At 34.4% G+C, this 15,228-nt stretch overlaps 2 long non-coding RNA genes across 2 annotated transcripts; one reads left to right on the top strand and one right to left on the bottom strand.

Annotated features, from left to right (window-relative positions):
- Positions 1–7,648: 7,648 nt before the first annotated feature.
- Positions 7,649–13,073, bottom strand: LOC127097495 (uncharacterized). Its single transcript, XR_007793055.1, has 4 exons — positions 12,860–13,073; positions 12,501–12,719; positions 8,346–8,414; positions 7,649–7,827 (listed from the first exon to the last, which is right to left on the bottom strand). It is a non-coding gene; the product is annotated as an uncharacterized LOC127097495 (long non-coding RNA).
- LOC127097494 (uncharacterized) lies at positions 12,713–13,916 on the top strand. Its single transcript, XR_007793054.1, has 3 exons — positions 12,713–12,902; positions 13,277–13,416; positions 13,536–13,916. It is a non-coding gene; the product is annotated as an uncharacterized LOC127097494 (long non-coding RNA).
- Positions 13,917–15,228: the final 1,312 nt, after the last annotated feature.

Raw genomic sequence — 15,228 nt, forward strand, 5'->3', positions numbered from 1 at the left:
AAGTTTTTACTAATATCATTCTTAGGATTAATAAAAAATAATACATTTAATTCCTAATTTAAATTGTAATTATTAGAAGTTTTAGAGCATAATTGGAAAATTAATTCAAGGTTAGGGTTGTAGTCTTGCTTTCATCCTTTAATTCATAACTTGTAAGTTTGGTTATTTATTGAATTGCTTACTTGTTTCATTGAACAAAACATTCAATATGACTTAACAAGATAAATTGCATGCTTCGTGAGGTTTTTATTCAATTAAGTGATCATAAGTCCATTGATCACTTAACTTGAATTGGATCTTAAGACTTGCATAAATACTTGATCCATTAAGTCAATCCTAATTCCATTCCCCATACTAAAACCCTAGAAAATAGGGAAAAAATATTTGCATGCCAACATTAGGTTTCATTCCCCTTTGGTACCATATCTCATTCACTCATTCATTTCTTTTCCTTATTTATTTAATACTAAAGTCTATTTTTGCAAATAAACCAAAATACTTAAAAAAATACAACGTGAATTGTGTGTCATAAGCCTTAAGAAATGGAGAATAATGAGATGGATGTATTCCTACCCTTATTTTCAATATCTTTGGATACGGGACGCATGACCCAGTTGTTCAAAGTATTCACCTCCATTTATAGACTTTAGTGAAATTCAAATTTTAATTATAAAAGGAAGAAAAAGGAGGAGGATGTAGATTCGCTCTCTCTGAATGTTCAGATAATGTTGTAGAGCTCTTTGTCTGAATATTCATCTTTAGATTAAAATCAATCACAACCAATCAAATACGATTTTTCTCTTTAGGGCATTCAAAACAGATATGTTATTTTTGTTCTACCGTAATACAAACAACTCTTAAACCTCTCATGTGTGAGCATACATGCTATGTTTAACTGCTAGAATGCAACCCAAGCGCGCCCCCTTCTGCCGCAATACAAACAAACACTTAATTCTCGTATGCATGAGTAAACAAGCAATGTTTAACTGCTAGAACATGAACGTTAATATCATTCAATAAAAACAACCAATAAATACTTCTTTTCTACCCCACAAATTATGGAGCTCTGATTTTCTCATTGCACTATAGGAATACGTAGGCACATGTTTTCGAAATCTTGGTGAGCACACTAATTAAAAACATATTTTTCCCTCTTAATTAAAACCAATCGCAAGTAACCTTTAGATAATAACACCCATCCGCATAAAGAACAATCAAAATGATTCCCGTTGAGTACAATGGATGTGAGAGATACTAATACGTTCTCCTTGCATAACCAAATTCCTTACCATTTTTCTCTTCTCTTTGGATTTTATTGATATTTTCCCTTTCCTTGGGAATAAATAAAGTTTGGTGGCGACTCTGTATTTTTCACAGAACGATAGCTAGCGACTCTGCTGGGGACTTCCTAAGCAATTAAAGCCTAATTTTGGTTGTTTTCTTTGCATGTTTGGGTGTTTATCTTTATTGCTTTACTTGCTTTATTTTATTTCATTGCATCTTTACTACTTTATATATTCGTTATATTCTGGATATATGTTATATTCTCAATTGTGGATTGGGTTTCATGATGTTACTTGAGAGAAAAGCTTTACACTCGAGCTTTAGTATACACACAGGATATAATCATGGATAGTCGTGTTGACTTGCGTTTCACGTGTTAGGTTGGCACGAGACTCACACCCAGACTAGAGCCACTTGGAAGTATCATTGTCCTGCAAGCATTTGCTACATCAAGGTATTTTCACTTAGATCCATGAATCTGAGAGGCCTTTTATGGACCACCTTTTTGAAGACTAGAACCTACCTATGAGAGGGATGTGGATTTTTGCAGAAAACCTAAAACTATACATTCCTTGAAAGTCAAGAATATGTTGAACCTTTGAATTTTCATTGAGAAGCATATACAGATTATCCAGAATATACCGAACATTTGAACCTAATGTATTGCATACCATGGCATCCTTCGAACCTAAAAAAATATTGCATAACATTACATGGAACTGCATTCTCCATGCATATTGTCCCATCAAACAAAAAAAAACTCATATCGTCTTTCGTCTATAACCAGCTAGTCGATTACCCGACACACGTTTAGAACTAGAAAAATTCTCAACAAGAACAATGGGGATAGGAGAATTACATCTCAACTATGGAAATGACTTATGTCTAAACTTTGAGAAAAAAATTTAAAAGAAAAAGTGCACAAAGGGCACAAGATAATTTGAATGAGTTATGTATTTTTTAGTCTTTTGAAATTAGTTTGAATATGCTTCAGATATATTAGCATTTATTAAGAAAATATTTTGAAAATCACTTGATGAAAGTCAAAGTTTATTGAAAAAGTGGTTTAAGTTTGAAAACAAGAAGGTTTTTGAAAAAAAGAGAGAAGATTTTGAAAATCAAAGAAGGGGAGGAGATGAAAAGACTATTCTAGAACATAAAGTAAAAGCCAGGGAGGAAATATCTAACCAAGATAGCAAGCTTTCTGACACGAGTCAAGCAAGAATTCTCTCCTTTGGATTAAGCCTCAAGCAAGCCAAATAAGCAAAGAATAATCCATGTATCAGATAAAACCAAAATAACCAAGCCAAGTATTCAAAAGAAGCCCAAAGTCAAAGGTACCAGATGAATCCCAAGGACTCAAATCACAAACTCCCAAAGCAAGGGTTAAGGTCCTAGTTCTAAGTTCATAATTCCACAACAATGCTAGGGATAGTAAACATAAGTCCATGAACCAAGAGAACCAATTTTTAGGGGTTTTTCCTTTATTAATGTCTTTAAAAGAAAAAGAAGTTCAAATTGACAAAGAGAAAATAACATAAACACAAACAATATGATATGAGATGCTAAAATAAAAGCATAAAGTAAATAGCCAAATAAAGAGCATAAGATAAATGGCATTAAAGTAAAGTTAATACAATAATATGTTAGTAAGTTGTGTTAGTAATCAAGAATAGAAAGACATCTTGTTATTTATTGGAGAACACTCAACTATTCACCCACAAGTATGAAAATATGGACCTTTACATCACCATGAGAAGGGCTCCAACTTGGATAAAATCAACAAGTATGCCACTAGCTCTCTTAGATGAAAAGAAAATAATATTTTTCACACAATACCATAAGGAGTAGGAGACTTACAATCTCACTTATGAAAATGACTTGTTTTCCGATTCAGGACAAATTTAGCGATATGTTAAGAAATCGTAATTGAACTTATGTAGAAGTCACAACTATTTGAGATCGGTCAATAATAATATTTGTATTAATACATGCTAGAGAAATGATATGTAAATCATTCTCCTAAAGATATGCCACATAAAAAAATAAAATGGGATGGATCAAACACAAAGGCTAAGAGAGTGGTCCATTACATCAATCCATATTTCATGATGCTTAGGACAAACTTATACATCAATCTAAAGTACCTTAAATGATCCATGACCAATTTAAGAGGTAGAGTTGAAATGATGAAAGTTCATTAAGTACCAATCCATACACCATGAACATAAGAAAAAAAAGAGAACAAGAAGAAGAAGAAGAAGAAGAAGAAGACAAGAGAAACCAAATCCAAATTGGATCAAAGGCTTGATCAAGTCATTGTCAAAATCAATCATCCATTTTAGTGGATTAGGGTTTTCATCCCATTAACATCCAAGATCCATTGAGTTTGATGAGACATATGATCAAATCAACTATGATCCAAGGCCAACAGAAGTCAACAAAGGTCAAACAAACATAAAATACAAGAAAGTAAAATAAAATGCATCAAAAATACTTTTAAAATGAATTTTAAAAGGGAAATAAAGAGAAAATCCATAAAGCCCTTCAAAATACCAAATAAATGGCCAAGAAAAATATGGAAGGTTTGAGAAAAAAAACATAAAATAAATTTCTCACAATTTTTAAATGCTTAAAAGTATTTTTAAACCAATTAAAATAGAGGAGAAAAGAGAAAATTCGAGAAAAATAGAAAATCAAGAAAATAAAATGTGAAAAAATAAAAATCAGATGAAGAAAAATGAAAGAAAATTTTAGAAATTATTTTTGGATTTTTTGGATGAAAGATGATTTTTTTATGAATTTTAAAAGAAAATGCAATTTAAAATAAAAAATGAAAAAGAAATAAAATCAGAAAAAAACACTGAGCGTTGGATCTGGCCTCATTAATTGACGTGGTAGATCCAACAACTATCAGGCTGGGGTGCACGATGGAAATTAGCCAAAATAAAATACGAGATCAAATTCAAAATGAACCAGTCATAACATTTCAAATTATCAACGTGTATCACGAAACTTAGATGATCTGAAACACTCTGATCATCTTCCCTATTGATCCCTCACCGGAGTTTCATCATTTGGCAAATTCAGAACATGAGACTACACTAATGTGATCGCCTTCTCATCACGAATTAGACCTCATGCTCAAAGTTCATTTATCTAAACTGAGCATGGAGAATTTCAGAGAAATTTCAGAACCAAGCAAGCCACGAAAAATTAAATTAAATGATGAACACGCTCAATCAACACCATATAAGTTAGGGGAAAGCATCAGAGAGTGAAGGACTACATTATGGTAACTTGTTTGAGTTCAAATGATGCTCAAAACTACCTTGTCCAAATGATGATCAAAAGTTGATGAAACTCGGTCTGGTCAGGACACTTCAGGAGGTCTTTAGAGCTTAGGAATTGTTGCAAAAGCTTAAGAGAAGATCGAAGGTGCTAATGGAATCAAGAAATTGGATTGAAGTAAGCTAAAATTCAAAACACAATAGTTCAATTTACTGGAAAAATTTAAGAGTGAAACAGGGGTTTCTTGGATCTCAAAATCTTGTCCATGAAGCAAGCATGTTGCTCTATTTATAGGGAATTGATTGGTGATCTCATATGTTCCAAAGGACGCTCAATTCGTGCAAAACAAATTCGATCATCAAGTGAGAAAAGTGTGACTTACAAACCATCAAAACTCAGTAAAATCATGCATTTTAGGAGTCAATTAACTTCTAGATACTTGACTAAACATGTTTAGGTCTAAAACGCATGGTAAATTGGATTGTAATTGAGATTAGTGAAGTTTAAAATTCGGATCATGATGATTTCTTCAGTTTCAAGTCACCATGTTCAACTCAATGAGACATCTTGCTCATGAGGCATTTTTATCCCATTCTTCTTGCAATTGGTTGACATCATACCAAAGATTATAATATGCCAAGAAAGGTTGAATTTGTATCTTAAGCACAAAGTTATGACATGTTGAAGTTGACGCGAAAATCTAGTAATGTAACTTAGAAAATTCCAAGTCCCAAATGGTTGAAAATGACTTATAATGTCTCAGAGAATTCATGGCCTTACAAGCATAATTTAACTTTGATCCTTGAAGAGAACTTGTAGAGGGAATCACAAATGATATTATGAAAAAAAAATCAGCCTCAAATGTTGAAAATTGAAGAATTTATAAACCTTAAAAGTTGAGAAAAAGTAATTTGAAAATATGTCAAATTTTACTAAGTCCACAAATGACCTATAATGTCTTCAAACTTTTGATGACCCTCCAAGAATAATTGGCTCTTGTCATGTAAAGAGGAGTTATATAGGATGTTGATAAGAGTAATTCAAAAATGTTGAGAATTGAAGGAGTTGTGATCCTTTGAACTTTGACTTCAAGTGTTGACTTTTTGGTCAAACCTCTTGCAATAAAATTGCGCACTTGGACTTTCCTCGCATTTCAAGGTACATGGATGATCATATGAAATCAAAATAAGGTGTCCTTAAATGTATATTGATTTAGTTTCTTAAAGTTTGAGGTAACTTATTGAAGAAGGTATGGAAATAAACACATGAACCTTTGAATTTTATTGAGAAATATGCCACAAAACTTTGAGATGCTCTTGATCAAAAATGAGATTGAAAAATGCTTGAGAACCTTATAGATTATTCTTTGAGAGATAACCCCTTTGAGAATCAATGGTTGAACACAGTTTGATTTGAGGAATCAACACAAACCCTAGCTAGGCAACCCTGCTTGATGCTCTTGATGAAAAGTCCTACCTTGCACAGTAAACTTAAAGAAAACAATACATATTTTTGCTATTTTGATTAGTGGTTAAATAAGTAATGAACATATAAATACAAAGGTAAAATACCAATAAAGAGGTGCTTAATGATCCTTGCAAAAGGCAAACTCAAAGATGAGAGGGAGAGGATAAAGACGTGATCTTATTTATATGCAAGGATACATATGACATGTGGGATCTTAGGGTGAAAAATTACGGTATGACACTTAGCGTAGACCTTCGGATTTTTGTATTATTCCCTAGTGATTTTTGTCTCCCTGTCAGACCCCATTCAAGTTTTTCTTTAGTAGTTTCGAATTTGCATTTTGTTTTCACAAAGTGTGTCTCCCACAGCGTCTTCCTCGCTGAGTCTGAGCATTTGCATTCATATCATAAGCATCGTGCAACATCTTAGGGGCAAAAATAGGGTATTTTGTATTTAAGTCTTTTCAATCCTGTCAATATGGACATTTCTAATCTTCATATCTCCAGATACAAGAAACATAAATAAGGGCAACTGTCATACCCTAATTTTACCCCTAAGATTCCACCTATCTGTCATACCCCAAAATTTGCCCCCCCCCCTTTTTCACTTTTCATCTAACGTATAACTTGAGAATCATTTATACTCACTCATGCCTCATTCATATGCATCATTCATTCATGATTAATACTTTCTAACAAGCATCATAGATTCAAGGTTTATGGTTGATAAAGATCAGGGTTTTGCTTGAAGATTGTGGTATTGCTCATCATGTGGGGTGAAACCCCAAATTGCTTAATTCTTTGGGGCCTTGATTCTTGAAGTCTATACCATGACATTCATTTGTGCATCCAACCCTTAACTCTTGATTTTGCTCTTATGGGATCTTGTGTTTGACTTTATGGATATCTGACATTTTCTAAACCCTAATGGTGGGTTCATGGCTTACGATATATTTGAGGAGCTTTGTGCTTGGGTTAAAACCCTAATCAGGGATAATTGGTGTTTAAGTTCCATGATTGGATGATTTTTGGACTTGGGATTCATCAAAACCCTAGTCGATAGATGCTTAAGGTCTTGGACGTTGCATCTTGGTGTCAATTTCACACCAAAGCCTAGTTCTTGATCAGGGAGGTTCATGAATCATGTGGCTTACATTAAGGTGTTAGAAACCATAGACGAGGCTCATGACTTTGTTGCATTACTTGTGTTGACTTCTCACTTGGCTTGATATTCTTGGTTGATACATAAATTTGATCTTGACCTAGCGAAAACCCTAATTGATAGCTTATTAGGTATGCTTTCATTCATATTTCATCATGACCTCATGGTTTCATGGTTTCACTAGTGTGTCAATATTCATGCATTGATTTAAGTTTTCATTAAGGTCCAGGTTTCATTATTCCATGTGGTCAAGTCATTCATGGTCCATTGGTTTCCATTTCATTTAAACATGCTTTGGAGTGCATTCAAAGCATTTGTTTCAAATTGATTTCATATTGGACTTGGAAAGAAAATGGCCATTTGAATTCAAGTTTTTTTCATTGCTTCATGAGAACATCTTTCACTAGAAGGTGCATTTCAATCATAAATATCATTCTACATTGCCCATACATGTTCATAGGAAATTACAAAGAAATGACAATTTTTTACATAAGTTGACTTTTGGCCAACAATTGACTTTTTGGTCAACTAGTTGACCAAAGTCAGCTCACTTATTCTACATCCCATAAACCATAATCCCTTTTGTTTCTTCAAGACCAAGTCATCCTTTCATTTTTCCATTTCCTACAAAAGAAAACCAAACCAATATGTCATATGCCTTTCAAGTATGCATTTCAAGCATGCCAAATAGCAACCAAAATCCATTCAACATATCATGGCACAAAACAAATTCACCATTTCAAAACAATTCATTACATATACAATATTCATGACCTAAACCAGCCCTAACATCCATCACATTAGGACCAATGGCAATGCATATCCAAATAGAACAAAACAAGACCAAACATGACAAAAATTTCAAGCATACACAAAACAATCTAAAGCATGACATCAAGCAAGGCATAACATGGGGCAATGTATTTCATAAATAACAAACTATGGCATATGTACCATACATCAATGACAGGGAAATGTCTACATAAACCAAACCATGGACAAGTTCTAACAAGTTTTTTCAATGACATAACTAACCATTCACTTAGCAAATTCATGCTTATCCAAATTAACAGTCCATTAACCCATAACCATAATAGTTCACATTACAATAACCATGTACAATGCATCATAAAAGATCATACCTTCATAAACACAATCTGCAATAAATCCCAACATCAACAATAAAGTGCACCAACAATTCTGCAGCAGACCTAAGCAAGCCGAACAATTACAGCCAAATCAACCAGCATGAGCATATCAATACTAGTGCATACAATCACAACAACATCAATGCAGCAAGTGACTTAAGACATTGCATAAATATAGAAATCCTACAGCAAGCTAACATAACAATAGCAGGACATCCAAAATCGAGCAACTCAGTTTAACATAACTAATTCAACTTAACACCATTAACTAACTCATATTTCTTTTTTTTATTTGCACAGAAAATCTAACTTCCCAACTAACTATTCCATTCTCTAACTAACTAAATCTAACATTGTTACATAACTTCTAACTAACTTGAATCAAATCCTACTAACTGAACTAACAGAGTCAAATCCTCATGTTAACTTATCCCTATAAATTCAGATTTACTTTTCATTCATCAACAGAGACTCATAACTGATCATTTTTCACCTCAAATCAACATAGACTTAGAAACCCTCTCCCTCCCTCTCCCCCCCCCCCTCTCTCTCTCTCTCTCTCTCTCTCTCTCTCTACAAACCCTGAAGATCTTGAAGGGAAACCCCACATCGGTTTTCTGATTTGAATCCCTCAAAGATCTCAACCCAATATTCTCGGTACAACAAACCTAATTGGATGTTATCAATCCTAATCTAGATTCCAATCAAAAAAATGATTATGTGTAGTTTGATTGTGTGTATGTGAAACTAGCGGAAATATACTTGAACGTATCGCACACTCGAACATACAATAGAGTTGCCATCGAACTTTATTTATTCCCAAAGGAAAGGGATAACATCGATAAAACCAGGAGGAAAGAGATATCTGGGTAAGGAAGTCGGCTATGCAAAGGGAATGTATTAGCACCCCTGACATTTGTTATACTCAACGGGAACCGTTTTGATTGTTCTAAGCTCGAACGAATGTTACATCTAAAAGTTACTCGCGAAAGAATAAGGGAAAAAGAAAAGAAAGGAATAGATAGAATGTTCGATAAGGATTAGAGCTCTCATGCCTACGTATCCTTATAATGCAATAAGGAATTCAGAGCTCCTTAGTTCATAGAACTAATGGTGAGAGGTGAAAGAATTGTGATCAAGGTATGGTCTGAACCAAAAGATTGTATTGTTTGACTCCAACAAGGGATGAAATCTAAACCCAAGAGAGTAAAGGTGACGTTGATCAATATGTGGGTAGCCGGAGCGTTCACCACTATATATGGTATGGCCGAAAATAAAGAGATTTAGGTGTTTGGTTTTGCAACACAAGAAACTCTTGGTTCACAAGCAGACACAAGATGGAGCTCAAAAAGATATTGTATTTGGCTCAAAGATAACAGTATATCGCATGAAGTGAATGGTTTAATGATTGAAGGTAGGTGATGGTTTATGAAAGATATGAATGGTTCCCTAAGGCGGAAGGAATAATTAGGAATATGCTTGCCAAGGGTTCGAAGCCTTGTGCCTATGTATTCTCATCGTGCAATGAGAAAGTCAGAGCACTCCTAGTTTGTGGAACTAATGCGACACAAGGAAAAGATATTTGATTGGGTTGCCTAGAGGAAACGCAAATTGCTTAACAAGCAAGAGTATGGTATTAACCTAATGATGGTAATCAACCATATGGAATGAGATATGATTGACCTACACACGAAAGGATTTATAAGACAAAAAGCTTTATTTAAGCACGATATGTCTTATAAGACAAGCGATGAATAATAGATGGTTTTCCAGTACATGAGAGGATTTACAAGGCAAAAGAGCTCAAAGGGCTCGCCTAAGCACGAGAGGTCTTAGAAGAAGAACAATGAATAAGAGATAAGTTGCCAATACACCATAGGATTTACGAGGCAAAAGATCTCAAGGGGTTTGTCTAAGTACAAGAGGTCTTATAAGACAAACAATGATTATGGGGTTTGCCAAAACACAAAAGGACTGATAGGGAAAACAATGATTGATTAGAGTGGGACCAAGCACAAGTATTACATAGGAAAATAATGATTGAATAGAGTGGGCTCAACCACAAGAGGACTGATAAGGCTCACAATGATTTAATAGGGTTTGCCAAAGCACAAGAGGACTAACAAGGCAAATAATGATTGGATTGATTGATTAGGATTCAAAGACTTGATCACAAGGGAATTAATCTGAAGGATATCTGAATATCAAGGAGAGTATAATTAATTATCCTCTAAGGAGAGAATGATTGATGTGCAATGGTATTTCACTATTGAAGTGTTGAATGATTGATGCTTGGTTGAAGAAGACTCGTCAATTATATGATTCAAATTGCACTAAAGTCTATGAACAAAGGCGAATACCTTGAGCAACTGGTCATCCGTCCCGTACCCAAGGATACCCTATACAAGGATATGAATTCTCCACTCTCATCATTCTTTGCTACTTAAGGCTCATGGCAACAACCCGTAGCACTCCACTGCTTTTTTTTTGCTTTTAGCTTTTGGTCCAGGCCTCACTGCTACGACCCGTATCAGGTGCTACGGGTGGCCGTAGTGCTCCACTATTTTTTGGCTTTTAGCTTCGGTCCTAGGACCTCACTGCTACGACCCGTATCAGGTGCTCCGGGTGGCCGTAGTGCATCCATGTTTCTTGTGTTTGAGAGTTGATCCAAATGTGTGAAGATGTGCCTCTGCAACGCCCAGTAACAGGTGCTACAGGTGGTCGAAGCAAGCCTACTCGAGTGTGGAAACACTTCTCCAATTCTTCGCGATTCTCTTTGGTTTCTACATCCGATAATTCATGAATATCTGTTTTACCTGACAAACAGTAAGACACACAACCAAAGCATAACATGCAGAAAATAGAAATAAAACTTAAAAACGATAAAATGATTAAATCAACTAACGATAAAATAAAATGACTAAAATACCACTAAATAAGAACAAAGTCCTACAATTTACGTAGATTTGTGTCGAATAAGTGACAAAACATATAACATAAATGGTGATTGATAAGTGTACAACTTGAATCAGAATTGACAAGTAGCTAATTGGAGATCCTGATGATTGATCTTGATGATGCAATGCTACTTGTTATAGAGAAAGACTTGACAATCATTTTATTCAAATTGTGCTAAATCTATGAATAAAGGTGAATACGATTAACAACTGGGTCATTCGTCCCATACCTAAAGATATTCATAATGAGTTAATAGAATTCCCCACTCTCATTCATTCTATATTTCTTAAGGCTCGTGCCGCATAATTTGAATTATGATTGATAAGTGTTGATACCTTTGTTGTGCTTAAGAAGTAGTCCACTTTATCAGCTATGCTTGATTGACATTGACTTTGAAGTCTTGATCTTGGATTTGAACCTTGGGGTCTTGAGCTCTTGAGATTCAGCATATCCAATATAGCTTGAGCACCATGGACTTTCCTTGTCAAGTGATCAAAGGTCTTTTGATCACTTGAATAGGCTTGGGGGATTACAGCAGAACATAAAGGGTTTGGTTGACCAAAGTGACCTTCGGTAAACACTAACTGATGGGTTTCAGAGAAGTTAACTGGGCTATATATAACCCTAAATTAATTAATCAATTAATTGAATCAAATGGTTCTAAGTAACCCTAAGCCAGGGGGTCATGCAAAAAATCAGGATTTTTCTACCTGGGGCAAAATAGTCAATATGTACAAAATGATTAAATTGAAATAAATATTAGTATTATTTAGGATTGGTCAAAACTAATTAATCAATTAGAAATGATACATGAATATATGATGAAAAGAAGATAGGCTAAGTCTAATAACTAAAACCTAAAATTTCTAAATGTTTCTATTAATCGATTAGTTAACAATTATATTTACTAATCACAATTAATTAATTAACCTTATAATTAACTAATTAAAACAATTAGCTCTATTAATCTAATAATAATCTAATAAGCAAAAATAGTTATATTAATCTTAATTAACTAACCTAAAGATTAGGAAATTAATCAAGAATTAAATAAATAAATCAAAGATTAAGTTATGCCCTATGGTAGAGAATAATACAAAAATTCGAAGGTCTTTGCTAAATGTCATACCGTAAATTTTCACCCTAAGATCCCAAACTCCAATCATAAGCGTATAAAGTAAAGTTTTGTACCATCATTTAGAATGGTATGAATTTGACAAACACTGGGGCCAGCTAGGGCATCAGGCCCAAACTCCAATCAGCCAAACGCGAACGCAAGCCAACACATATCCCCTCAGCATATGATATTTCTCCTGTTTCATCTTCAATTTCATGTTTCTTTACTCTCATCGAAAATCAAGAGTGAAATCGAATCCAGATCCAAGCTTAATTTTCAACACCAAATCTCCCCTAAAATTGAATTTGATGAGTCCACGCCGAAATCAAATTCTCCAATCAACTTATATTAGCATGCAGAATCGGAACGAACACGTGGATTTGTTCAAGTGATTCATGTTGATTAAATAAGCAAGACTTAGAAGAGCACTTACTAATTCGAATCTCCGAAGTGGTGGCTCTCCGGTGATGGTGCAGGTATTGAATTCCTCTTCCTCTTTCCCTATGCTCTTCTTCTTCTCTACAACTCCGGTGTTACGTGAGATGGATCGAGTGAATGTGAGAATGCATATCTGAAAATTTGCAGAATGAATCTTCCCCAAAATTACAGTGAATACCTGTTTATATAGGCTCCAAAGTTTGTTAGAAACTCACCTTCAATGCGTCTGAAATTCTCCTCAAATTGCTTTGAAATGAGAAAAGTAGTTAGAGGTTAGTAGTGTTAGCTGTCAATTTAAATTTAGTTGGTGAGTTAGTTAGGAAACTCAATGAGTGAAAACAAAATCAGTTTTAATTCTGCATGCATTTGTGTTTACAGTAGAACTCAATTTGGGTTGTTGAATGGATGTCAGGTTATGCTACGAAGGAATCCAGTTTTGTTTCTATTGAAGAAATTCGACACGTTCAATCATGTTATGCAGGGAAAAAGGATATCTTGTGTTAACCTTCACTTCTGTTTTGTCACAAATTGATTCTGCTATCTGGTGTAGCAGTATGTTAACTTGTTCTCTTTTTCGTTGCTTGGTTTTGGATGACAATTCTTGGAGAATCTATCTTGTCATGGTCGGGTGCAGGATGACTTCTACTGATCGTGTTTGGGTTGTTTTACAGGCTATGCAGATTCGACTTGTGCTTATGGAATGGGAGTTGAACATGTTGCTTGGATTGCATTGAGTTTGCTGCTCCTGGCTTGATGGGCTAACTTTTGAAACTTCAATGCAGGATTATGCTGGGTGGTAACATGATGCTGTAGAAACAATATAGTTACGATATGCATGAAATGCCATCATGGTTCATGTGATTAGGATAGGTTAAGTAGTTTGATGGTACTTTTAGGTTAGGCATTAGAACCTTAGGTTAGATGTTAGTTTGTGCTTGTTTTGGATTTGTAAATTTGTAATGCATTGCCATGGATGGAATGGAAGTTATGTATTGAAATAACTTTGTAAATGAAAAGTTTGAAAGTTGAATGCATGGAAAGTTTATATTGAATGGATTTGTAAAGGGAAAGTTTGCAAATTTATGGAATTGTATGGAAAGTTTGAAAATGAAATGAAATTGTATGAATTTGTAAATGGAAAGTCATTTTTGAATATTGAATGAAAAAAGTATTGAATTGGAATGTGCTTAAATGTTGAAAGTTTATAAATGGAAAGTTGGAAGTTGAATGGAATAGAAAATTGAATTGCCTTGGAACATGCATGTGAATGAATGAAAATTGGAAAGTATACATGAATGACAAATATTTATGAATGGAAACTACATATTGAATAGAAAATGTATTTAAGTTTGATTCTTGAATGGTTGAATTTGGACCAAAATGGAAAAGAATGATATGCCATGCTTTGGGACTAAGTGGTTATGAACTTGAATATTGGCTAAACAAAAGTGTAGATTGAAAACAATGCAAATGATCAATGATGCAACAATCAAATGGACCTATAAATGGATGGTTGACTTTGGTCAACTTGTTTGACCAAAAAGTCAACAGTTGACCAAAGTCAATTGTGGATCTTGAATTAGGGTTTTTATGTGTAATGCAAACAAGATATGATTTAACTGGAATAAGGACTACTGTTTAATTCACAATGAATTAAGACATATGGATAAGTGCTTATGCCAATACCAAAAGACTTAAATCAAAGGAATGTGCAATGTTTGAATCAGATGAAACATCAAACATGTAGGCATGTAGATGATGGATGATGCATGATATGATAGCCAAACATCCTTCTTGAATGAATCAGGGTTCCTACCAAGCCCATGGTGATAAATCAAGCCACAAGGCACAATAGGATCATACCTTTCTTGATTAGGTTTTCATGAGGCATGTCTTTTAATAAAAACATTTGAATCAAGTACGATACCCCCACAAGCAAGTCTCAATGTCTGAGCTCCCAACTGGGGTTTAGATAACCAGGAAAAGCCCAAAGAGTATCCTCAAGGTATCATAACCATAAGATTAAGAATTTAGGGTTTGAAAGCCCTGAGGAGTGCCATAATGAGGTCTTGTTGAATCCACATCTTAAAGATCAAGCAAATTAGGGTTTCACTCCTAATATGACCAGATGAAAAGGAAAATCACATTCTAGGAGTTTGACCCATGCACAAACCCTAGCCTTATAAGTCATTGGACTTTGAATCTATAGATTAACAAATTTGAACATGAATGAATGCAAATGAACGAAACATGAATGTATGAAGATGAATCTCAAGTCCAAGGTTAAGTGAAAAGATGAAAACGGGAAGGCAAATTTTGGGGTATGACGGTATGCATAGATTGAACTGAAGATGATGAGATGCT

The sequence above is a fragment of the Lathyrus oleraceus genome, chromosome 6, assembly GCF_024323335.1.
Source record: "Lathyrus oleraceus cultivar Zhongwan6 chromosome 6, CAAS_Psat_ZW6_1.0, whole genome shotgun sequence".
Classification (NCBI taxonomy): domain Eukaryota; kingdom Viridiplantae; phylum Streptophyta; class Magnoliopsida; order Fabales; family Fabaceae; genus Lathyrus; species Lathyrus oleraceus.